The 10,836-nt window shown below is 44.4% G+C and overlaps 2 protein-coding genes across 6 annotated transcripts in view; both read right to left on the reverse strand.

Moving 5' to 3' along the window:
* Window positions 1–3,405, reverse strand: part of LOC101281293 (zinc finger protein 665) — a 369,078-nt gene extending 365,673 nt beyond the window's left edge. Inside the window, exon 1 of the mRNA XM_049703373.1 lies at window positions 3,312–3,405. The gene's annotated coding sequence lies outside the window, so the exon portion shown is untranslated. The remainder of the gene's footprint in view (window positions 1–3,311) is intronic.
* Window positions 1–10,836, reverse strand: part of LOC105747734 (zinc finger protein 677-like) — a 136,416-nt gene that overhangs the window by 73,453 nt on the left and 52,127 nt on the right. The window lies entirely within an intron of this gene.

Below are 10,836 nucleotides of genomic sequence, written 5' to 3' on the forward strand. Positions count from 1 at the left end.
CTGGTTAAACTAAGTTTTAACTTAATAGAGAAGATCACTGACATCTTTCCAAGTCCTTATCAAAATAGTCAAATTATTTACTAGTTACCAAAGAACATTTCCTATATATAACTTAATGAGGAGAAAGCAGGCAGGCCTCGAATAAGCCTGAAACATTTTAAAAAGAAACATTTTGTGAAATTCAAAAAATTTATTTATTTATTTATTTTTGGCTGCGTTGGGTCTTTGTTGCTGCGCGCGGGCTTTCTCTAGTTGCGGCGAGCAAGGGCTTCTCATCGTGGTGGCTTCTCTCGCTGCGGAGCACAGGTTCTAGGCATGCTGGCTTCAGTAGTTGTGGCTCGCGGGCTCTACAGCGCAGGCTTAGTAGTTGTAGCGCACGGGGCTTAGTTGCTCCGCGGCATGTGTGATCTTCCCAGACCGGGGATCGAACCCATGTCCCCTGCATTGGCAGGCGGATTCTTAACAACTGCGACACCAGGGAAGCCAGTGAATTATTTATAAATCTAAAAATTCCGGTGTCAAAGTTTAAAAAACTTGAGAATATATCATATTTAGAAAAGTAGTACACGAGTTGATTATAGAAGGTCACCAAAGCTTATTCCAGAAGTTAAGAATTATTTACAGGAAAGTTCAAATTGTACATACTAAAATTTATTCCAAGCTGTGTAAAGAAATGATAAAGAAAACGTAAATCCATCACAAAAACAACACTTCCAGTTGTTCCTTTACAAAGGTACCATGCGGTGACAGAGTCAATCATTTCTTGCCCCACTTGTCCTCTCCCTACTCCTCTGCTCCACATCAGGAAAAGGGAAGGGGGTGACTCACAACTGAGTGAATCAAGTCACTGCCCCCTGGCTGAACATGGTGGGCAAATGTTATCTTCGCATACAAATAATTCCAAAATGCACAAGCCTTGCAGACAGCACCTTTGCAATTCCCATCCTCATCTGCAAAATTTAAACAAAAAAAATTTTTTTTTTTTTTTGGCCGCACCATGCCACATGCAGGATCTTAGTTCCCCAGCCAGGGATCGAACCTGTGCCCCCCGCAGTGGAAGCACGGAGTCTTAACCACTGGACCACCAGGGAAACCTCAATTTAAACAAATTTTAAATGCATTAGATTCTAAAGACACAAATCAGTATTATCACAACTTAATCATCCACATCCAAACAACTCACCACCCATCTGAATCCAGTTTCCCCCTCCATCTGCACCACTAGGTATTTCCATTTCATTCTGTTTCTCTATCTCCCTATTTCTTTCTCTGTCTCTCTTCTTGTTCCCCTCCACTCTCCTGTTTCTTCCCTCCTCTCTATTTCTTCCCTCACACCTGTCCTGCTCTGCAACCGTTTCCCCTCTTGTTGCTCTTTCTGCCCAACCAGACTGCCCTCAATGTCCATTACTTCTGCTTCTTTCTTCCCCCACCCCTCCTCCCTCTCTGCCCTCTCGGTTACACCTTTTCTGAGACAGGCCAGAAGGGGACAGGGCGCAACCTTTAGAAGAATGACACAGCTGTTGAGAACACGACAAAAACTGCTTATAACCGATCAGGCCCGACTTCCAGTAGACTCAGCCTCGTTATAGGCTCACTGTAATGCATTAGCTAAATGACACACCCACAGGCGCCATGACAGTTCTAAGGCCAACTATAAAAGGCCCAGAAATGGGCAGTTGCCCAATTCCTGGAAATCTCCGCCTCTCCTCGAAATAGTTGGAATAATCCTCCCACTCATTAGACTATGAAATTACTCAGCCCCTAAAAACTAACCACGCCATAGTCTGGGGCCGCTCTCACCTTCTGAGACGCACTGCATTCTGTCTATGGAATGTGCATATCCCAGGGCCTCCCGCCTTCTGAGGGCCTACATTCCGTCTACGGAGTGTGTATCCCTCTCAATAATCTACTTCTTACCTATCACTTTGCCACTCGCTGAATTCCTTCTACGCTGAGATGTAAAGAACCTGAGCTTCATTAAGTCTTGAGACCACGTGTGCGATGTTAATTAAAAGACAGTGGGTTCGAGTCCCAATCTGAGGTGTGTGGTTTCACTTCTCTCCCTGTTACACTCCCTTCCTCCCAACTCTCTAGCACCCCGTGGGGATGCTTCTTTCCCGCTCTCTCTCTCTCTCTTCCTCTGCTCTTCTAGTCACTAGTCCTCTTTCTCTCCCAGCACCAAGCTGCTCTGAAGGCCAAGGTTCCAACTCTTTTATTCTCTCCCCCAGTTCCATGTGTGAAGGGCCTCATCACTGTTACTCCCCCGCTACCGCTGATCCAGAGCCCCTCTCTCTATGTTGCTCTCCAATCCCTGGAGATCCGGCTTTTTAATTGACTTCTCTATTTTATTCACCTGCTACAATCAAGGCTTAATCACTTTCATTTTCCGTCTCTTTACAAGTCCTCGGCCACTCTCTATGATCCCATCGGTTCTCCCCCATTCTTTTCTCCTTCTCAGTTTTTCTATTTCTCTCAGTCGCTCTGTCTCAGCTTCTCCTGATTCCCCTCGCCCCCATATTTACGGTAATGGCGACTGAATAAGATGCCCGCGCACAGAAAAGGACCATTTTCCAATGGAGGTGGTGTCACACGGCTGGCCCAGGTCACCTCCCCCTACACGGGGTGAGGGGAAGGGCTGACTAGGAAGGGGAGGCCTGGGAAGCAGAAGGACCGGCCTGAGGAGACGCGAGGACAGGGGCGCTGGGAGAGAGGGAGGGAGGGAGGGGGGCCTCAGGAGAGGGGCGGGCCCTGCAGAACCCCAGAACCGGGAGAGGACGCGGCCTGTCCGGGAGCGGGGCGGCCGGCGCTGCCCTCCAGGGGCCGAGGAGCGAGGCTGGGGGGCGCGAATCCACCTCGCGAAAGAGGACTTTATAGGGGAAGGCGGAGGTAGTAAAGGATTTAAAGCAGGAAAATGTCACGAATAGAGGTGTCTACCTGGACCGAAGGTAGAAAAGCCAAGGGCACCGGGACCCGCCTCAGAACGATTTCAAACCGCGCAGCACAGATTTACACTACAAACAAGAAACACGCTGGGCAGTGCAAGCTCCAGCCCGCACTGTCCGCTTCCCGGTCCATAATAAGCTGCGCGCGCAGAGTCTCCGGCGGGGCTTCCGGGGGCGGGGCCTGGGGGCCATCCTTCGAGGGGCGGGGCGAGGAGGGAGACGAGCCCCGTTCAGGGAACGCCGGGCTGCGGGGCCGGTGATGGGGAGGGAGGGTAGTTCCCCCTGCCTCGAAACTGCTCATTTTCAGTGTCTGTCTGGAGAAGGGACTGCGAGGCGCAGGTTTAAGCTAGAAAAACAATGTTAACTCACGGCTCCCAGTGTGACCTTCGCTCCGCACTATTCGCTTCCCGGTCTGAAAGAAACTGCGCGTGCGCATCCGGGCTACGGCCGGGACCTGAGCGGAGCACCAGCAACAAGGGGCGGGGCGTGAGGAGCCCAGGCCTGCGCAGCGACGGCGAGAGGGAGGGGCGCGTGCCGGCTAGGGGCGTGGTCTGCGCGTCTCTTAGTTTCCCTCCCAAGCTCTTTTCAAAGTTTAGACATGATTTAGGATCTTTGTGTCGTGTGAGGTAGCATTGCTTCCAGCTTAGTTTAAGTTATTGTCTTTAATAGTTTTACAGTAAAAGCTTACAGTTGTGTGGGCCACTTATTTTGGAGATTAAGATATTTTCTTTTTAATAAGCTGAAAACGGTTTAAGTCAGAACCTATTTCTGCCAGAGGGTTGAACGCCCGTCCTGAACTGGGAGAACTGGGATCTCAGTGAGGGATTGATGTGGGGTGGTGTTTGGAGCCAGGAACATTTCCTGCAGTTAGAATTAATTTAAGCAGTTTAAATAAACAGCAACTGGAGTTATCTCTGTAGGGATTACACAAACCTCTCCCTGGGTAGAATGGGCTCTTTAATACTAAAACGCTGTGAACAGCATTTTGTTTCTAGTTTCCATTCACCCAGGAGGCCAAATTTAACTGTGTTCAGTTCCAGAGGCTCTGATGGGGACAAGACCTGGATGTGAGGAGTGGAGGGCTAAGCAGTGAAAATTTAGGTCCCTAATCTTTGCTTTAAAAAAGAGCAAAAGTTTTTTATGAACTGTATCAATTTTTTCGACAAAAAAAAAAAATCAATAGTCAATCCAAGGTAGAAATGGAATATTTTATTTAAGCCAATCTGAGGATCATAACCTGGGAGACAGTCTCTCCGAGAGCTCTGAGGACTGCTCAGAAGAGGTACGGGTGAAGGCCAGTATATATGTGATTTTGGGGAAGAGATACAGTGCAATACAAGCACACGTATTGGAAGAAGGTTACTGCTATTGGTGAGGAACAGCTGTCTTAGTTAATGGTTTTATTGCTTTTTTTTTTTTTTTTTTTTTGCGGTACGCGGGCCTCTCACTGTTGTGGCCTCTCCCGTTGCGGAGCACAGGCTCCGGACGCGCAGGCTCAGCGGCCATGGCTCACGGGCCCAGCCGCTCCGCGGCATGTGGGATCTTCCCGGACCGGGGCACGAACCCGTGTCCCCTGCATCGGCAGGCGGACTCTCAACCACTGCGCCACTAGGGAAGCCCCAGTGCTTTTTTAACTATGGGAAGATGCAAGAAACTGGGTTCATAAAATTGTCTCCTAAAAATATCTATCTGTGGGCCAGTTCTGCCAGTTTTCCCGGAGCAGAGAAGAGAGTGCCTCATGCTGATCTTCGCCCTGAATTCCTGTCAGGGTGGCTGTAGTTCAGTGACTGCCGTGGCTAATGTCTTGTTTCTTGTAGAACTGGATGGTGAGCAACATTCTCTATTTTATAACCCCTTCCCTTTCGGTCTTAATTTCAACCAAGATTTGGGAGGCATTTCGTGACCAATTTGTCGCACGGTGCTAAGAATGCTCATTCCCAGGTCAGGTGAGGATTTCGTGGATGGGCTCCTTGATGTGCTGTAACTGGACTAAGCCCTGTTAACAGTAGACAAAAGCCTCTGGACCGCCTATCTTACCAGTCTGTTATGGTCCAGGTTCCCTCTTGTTGCTTCTTCCCATATCTAGAGTTACACTATTACAATCATTGATCTTATAGGACTATATTTGGTCAACTGTTTCAAGTCACATAGTCACTATTATTTTTATCGGAGGCTCGGTCACACATTTGGTAATGCAAGAAACAATAATCTTGTAAAATAGGCAGAATACAAGTAGTATAGCTATTATCATTAATAAGGTCCTAAGTAAGTATTTAAGTTACGAACTTCCACTAGGTGCGACCCATTATCTCCCAAGGTTGTCAGACCCAGTCTGTTCTGCACCAATTGTTATCTCTTTTTTTTAACCATTTTTAAAAATTGAAGTATAGTTAATTTACAATGTTGTTCGTTTCAGGTGTACAACAAAGTGATTCAGTGTTATATGTGATTATATGTGTTATATGTTATATGTGATTATAAGTGTTATATGTGATTCACACATATAACATATATTTATATATTATATATATCCTAAAGTATATATATAATATATACTTTTTTCAGATTCTTTTTCATTATAGGTTATTACAAGATACTGAACATACTTCCCTGTGCTATGCAGTAGATCCTTGTTGTTTATCTATATTACATATAGTCGTGTGTATATATTAATCCCAAACTCCTTATTCCCCCCACCCCCCCTTTCCCCTGTGGTAACCATAAGTTTGTTTTCTATGTCTGTGAGTCTATTTCTGTTGTAAATAAGTTCATTTATATCAATTTTTTTAGATTCCACATATAAGTGATATCATATGATATTTGTCTGTGTCTGACTTCTCTTAACATGATAATCTCTAGATCTATCCATGTTGCTGCAAATGGCACTATTTCATTCTTTTTTATGGCCAAGTAATATACCATTGTGTATATATACCATTTCTTAATCTATTCATCTGTTGATGGACACTCAGGTTGCTTCCATGTCTTGGCTATTGTAAATAGTGCTGCTATGAACATTAGGGTGCATGTATCTTTTTGAATTAGAGTTTTCTTCAGCTACGTGCACAGGAGCAGAATTGCAGGATCATATGGTAACTCTATTTTGAGTTTTTAAAGTAACTTCCGTACTGTTCTCTCCATAGTGGCTGCTGCAATTTATATTCCCACTAACAGTGTAGGAAGGTTCCATTTTCTCCACACCCTCTCCCTCATTTATTATATGTAGACTTTTTGATGATGGCCATTCTGACAAGTGTGAGGTGATACCTCATTGTAGTTTTGATTTGCATTTCTCTAATGATTAGTGATATTGAGCATCTTTTCATGTGCCGATTGGACATTTGTATGTCTTCTTTGAAGAAATGTCTCTTTTGATCTTCTGCCTATTTTTTGAACCAATTGTTATCTTTAAGGGAAATAATAGATTGACATTGTACATAAAGTTCACTACAGATGTCTGCATGTATAACACAGGTGGTGAGTCACCATGACCCCTTACAGGAGTGAGAAAGGAATGTTATCTTTTAAGGAGTTATGTAGCTAGCGCCAGAAGAATAAAAGTTGATCTTTAATGTCGAGCAGGTATTTTTCTTGTCTTGCCTTTAAAATATGAACTTTAATTCATCAAATTGCATTTTTAATATAATTGTTATTCCATTCCACACTTGAGATAAACTTGTTCACTTCATCATATACATATCAATAATATCTAAATATAATGTAATTTCAAATTAATTATACATTCATTCTGAAAGTACCTGGAAAGTTTATTTTTTATTTTAAAATTGGAAGGCATTTTAGCTCTTTGTTTTCTATTTCTGAATGTTCAGGTATGGATAACGAAGCTTGTAAAATATATAGTCTCCAGATGACATTGGGATTATTTTGACCTAAAGAATAATCGATTTTGCATTATTTCTATGGATATTTAGTAGGGAGGTATATTCTCTTTAATATGAACACTAGAGAAAGTAAAACTAGTTTACCTGAGGTCTGATAACTTCATTTCCACCCTCAACAATATTTAATGGTGTTCAGGAATTAGTAGAATAGAATGCAGTAAGCTAATGAGGGCCCATTTAGGAAAGAAGCTTGTCTTTCTGACAAACACACATTGGTTCTATGCATATTTTTCCACTGTCTTCTCTAGAATGGTAATGGTGATACTTTCACAAGTAGGAGACTTGAGGAACAAAGCGGTTTGTCTGCCCCTTGCCTACGTTTCCTCCCTCAAGTCTTCCAGCTTCCCGTCTACTGTTCGGTTCAGACACCAGCTTCCTGCTGCTCTACCTTCTACTGTTGGTTTACACAATCTCAACAAACCCAATCAAGTCAGCATTCGAGGCTGTGAATATTTAAGCCAATGTCATTGCAAACAACCAAGAACGTTTCTCCATCGAGGGGTCTAGGCAGCCGGGAGGCCTCTCCTTTTTCTGCTGATTTTAGGCTCTTTTATTTCCGAAATGGGTCTTGCTCAGCCTGAGGCAGCTACCCCTTGGTTGAGGTCACTGCGGTCCCGGTTGAGCTTACACTTGCCCTTTGCACTTGTTGAGGGTAAGGGGCATTGTCTGGATGGAGGACCCTCGGCTAGACCCATTTCTGCTGTTCCTGGTCAGCTCCTTCCTCACTCTTTCCAAGGCAAAGGATCCCTGCACACATCTGTCCCCCAAAGTGAAGACCATGCCGGAGGGTGTACGAGTTGCACTCTGTGTTCTTCTCATTAATTTGCTGACTACATACGGAGTATGTACTATAGTCCAGGCTTGTTTTGTCTGCATCAGGGGTAAAATGATAAGCCAGTGGGATATACTCCCCCACCTTATCCAGGCTGTTTTTCCATAATGGAGACAAGCACACCCTGTCACTTACTTACAGCCGTGCAAGTCAGATGCCCCAAAGCAAAGGACGTGTGCACTCATTCTCCTGTGACCCTCTACTTCCTTGCCCTCCCTGGCATCCCCATCACATCCAGCTGTGCCTCCTCTGTGCTGTCCCCGTGTGGCTCATCACAGCTGGAGAAAGCACACCCCCAGATTGACTGGTCTCACTTCAGATTCCTGGCTCTGTTCCCTCACATTCCCTATGTGTCTGCTCCATGCCCTTCCTTTACAGGCCCTCATAGGTCCAATTCATCCTCTCCCATCTTTTCTCTCAAAGGCCCTGTTTCTTCTTCATTGAGCCCCTGGAGCGAAGGGAAGAGATCTCCTCTAACTGGCTCACCCATCTGCCTCAGGGCCTGTGTTGTCTCCTCAGTATCGACTGTGAAGAGTCTGTCCCTGCTCCTGGCTGCGGCTGACCCTGCGATTGTGCCCTTGTTGCCAACTTCACTCTGTCAGGACCGCATGGCATCCTTCCTCCACTGCATCATGTATTTGACTTTTAGGGGGTTATTTTCCTCAGCATACACAAATGGTGGTGTTGCCCATCTTACACACAAGGACCAACACACACACATGCCGAAACCTTTTTATGCACTCTACCATCTTTAAAACAAAGCATTCTTAATTAACTACATTTTCCCACTACTAAGTACCTTTTTTCTATGCTCCATTTCAGAGCACAATATACTACAAACTTGTTTATGTTCTTTGTCTTCAATTCTTGCCTCTAGTTCTCCCGTGAACCCCACCCAATCAAGCTTTCACATCCACCATCCACTGATACTTTCTTTACCAGAGTCACCAATGACCTCCTCTTCTCTCAATCCAATAATTTATTTCCCCTTCTCATCTGGGCATTTCCAGAACACATTGTTTATATTAGGACACCCTGTCACTCTATTATTATACATGTACACCTTCATTCTACTTTTTTTTTTTTTTGGCGGTACGCGGGCCTCTCACTGTTGTGGTCTCTCCCGTTGAGGAGCACAGGCTCCGGACGCGCAGGCTCAGTGGCCATGGCTCACGTGCCCAGCCGCTCTGCGGCATGTGGGATCTTCCCGGACCGAGGCACGAACCCGCGTCCCCTGCATCGGCAGGCGGACTCTCAACCACTGCGCCACCAGGGAAACCCTTTCATTGTACTTTTAAACATCGTACCTTATTGCTGAATTACCCTTATGGAATATAAGCTACTGGAAGCTAGGGCATTTTGTTTCCTGCTATGTCATCAGTGATTAGAATCATCTTTCTTTTTCTTTTTTTCCAAAGGGGATGATGTTCTCTTTCTGTCACATTATTTTATTTAAAAAATTTAAAAAAATAATTCTTTTGGCTGTGCTGCACGGCATGTGGGATACTAGTTCCCCGAGCACGGATCAAACCCGCAGCCCCTGCATTTGAAGCGTGGAGTCTTAACCACTGGACTGCCAGGGAAGTCCCAGAATCACTTCTTACTGATAGAATGAATGAATGCATTTTATCAGTGCAAAGAAGAAAGTTTCTGTAATGGGTACAATCACAGATTAGTAGGTCAAACGGTCAAGTAAAATATATTTGTGACACTGAATTCCTCACTTCCATAACTTTCCAACATATACTAAGCATCTGTAGTAAACGGTCACACTGCGTTTTGTTCACACATTGTGGATTTTAGGCAACATGGGCTAAACGGATCTAACTCATCAGGGAAGTAATGTTTTCATGGAATTTTTCCAAACCACCAAATATTAATTTCAGGATTCCCTCTCCAATGCTCCATTCTACTCCCAAAACAAAATAATAATCTTATTTGTCACGTAGAACAGGTTTGTGTTTTTGTTTTTGTAAGTGACCGACTGCCTAGAAAACAGTGAATGAAACAAGTAGGAGGTTTATCATTCTTGCCTAACAGGAAGTCCAGAGGGTGCCGTGGGCGGTGTGATAGGTCCTCTACCCTTCTACCGCCATGAGCACTTAAGTCTTCGGTGTCCTAATAGCAACCTGGCTGAGGGATGACAAAGAAGGGTGAAGGCTGAGGGGTAAAACCCTTTTCATTATTAGATTTTATCCTGTTTTCATGGAAACAATAATCCCAGACATTTTTTCACCCAAATATTATTAGCTAGTTGTGTTAAATGGCCACCATAATTGATAAGGGATTGGAATTTTGGAATTTCATATTCCCACCTCAAAAACAGAGGAAGGTAAAGGAAAAAGATGTTCAAGAAAACATTTTTCAGATCAAAGTAAAATACCCCTTTTATTAATGATATTAAATGACAAGGTAGCCAAGGATAATTGTGGGAAGAGATATATCAACTGACTTTGTTCTAAGGCCTGAGAGTATAATATTCCATGCAACTCATGGCCAGTCTATGAGGTGTTCCAAATGAGGCAAAAGTTATTAGAGGACTTAGTGTTGTCTAAATTACAGATTTATTTCCTTTCAGCTTCATCTCAATCTAAACAAACTAAAATAATTCTTCAGGGACTCCCCTGGTGGCGCAGTGGTTAAGAACCTGCCTGCCAATGCAGGGGACACAGATTCGAGCCCTGGTCCGGGAAGATCCCACATGCCACGGAGCAACTAAGCCCGTGCGCCACAACTACTGAGTCTGCGCTCTAGAGCCTGCGAACCACAACTACTGAGCCCGTGTGCCACAACTACTGAAGCCCGAGCGCCTAGAGCCTGTGCTCCGCAACAAGAGAAGCCACTGCAATGAGAAGCCCGCACACCACAACGAAGAGTAGACCCCACTCAGCACAACTAGAGAAAGCCCGCGCACAACGAAGACCCAACGCAGCCAACAATAAATTAAAAAATAAAATAAAATAATAATTCTTCAAGTTTTAATACAGATATTCTGATTCTAGTTTAGAATAGTTATAGTTTAATGTCATCTCTAAATGTATTTTCATATTGGAGTACAACTTAATGGAAATATAACTGTTATATCATAACTCAGTGATGTTCAGAATTGGGAAAGCTACAATAAATATTTCCCATGAAGCAGCAGAGATGTCAACAGGAT

This window comes from Orcinus orca, chromosome 20, assembly GCF_937001465.1.
Source record: "Orcinus orca chromosome 20, mOrcOrc1.1, whole genome shotgun sequence".
NCBI classification, from domain to species: Eukaryota; Metazoa; Chordata; class Mammalia; order Artiodactyla; family Delphinidae; genus Orcinus; species Orcinus orca.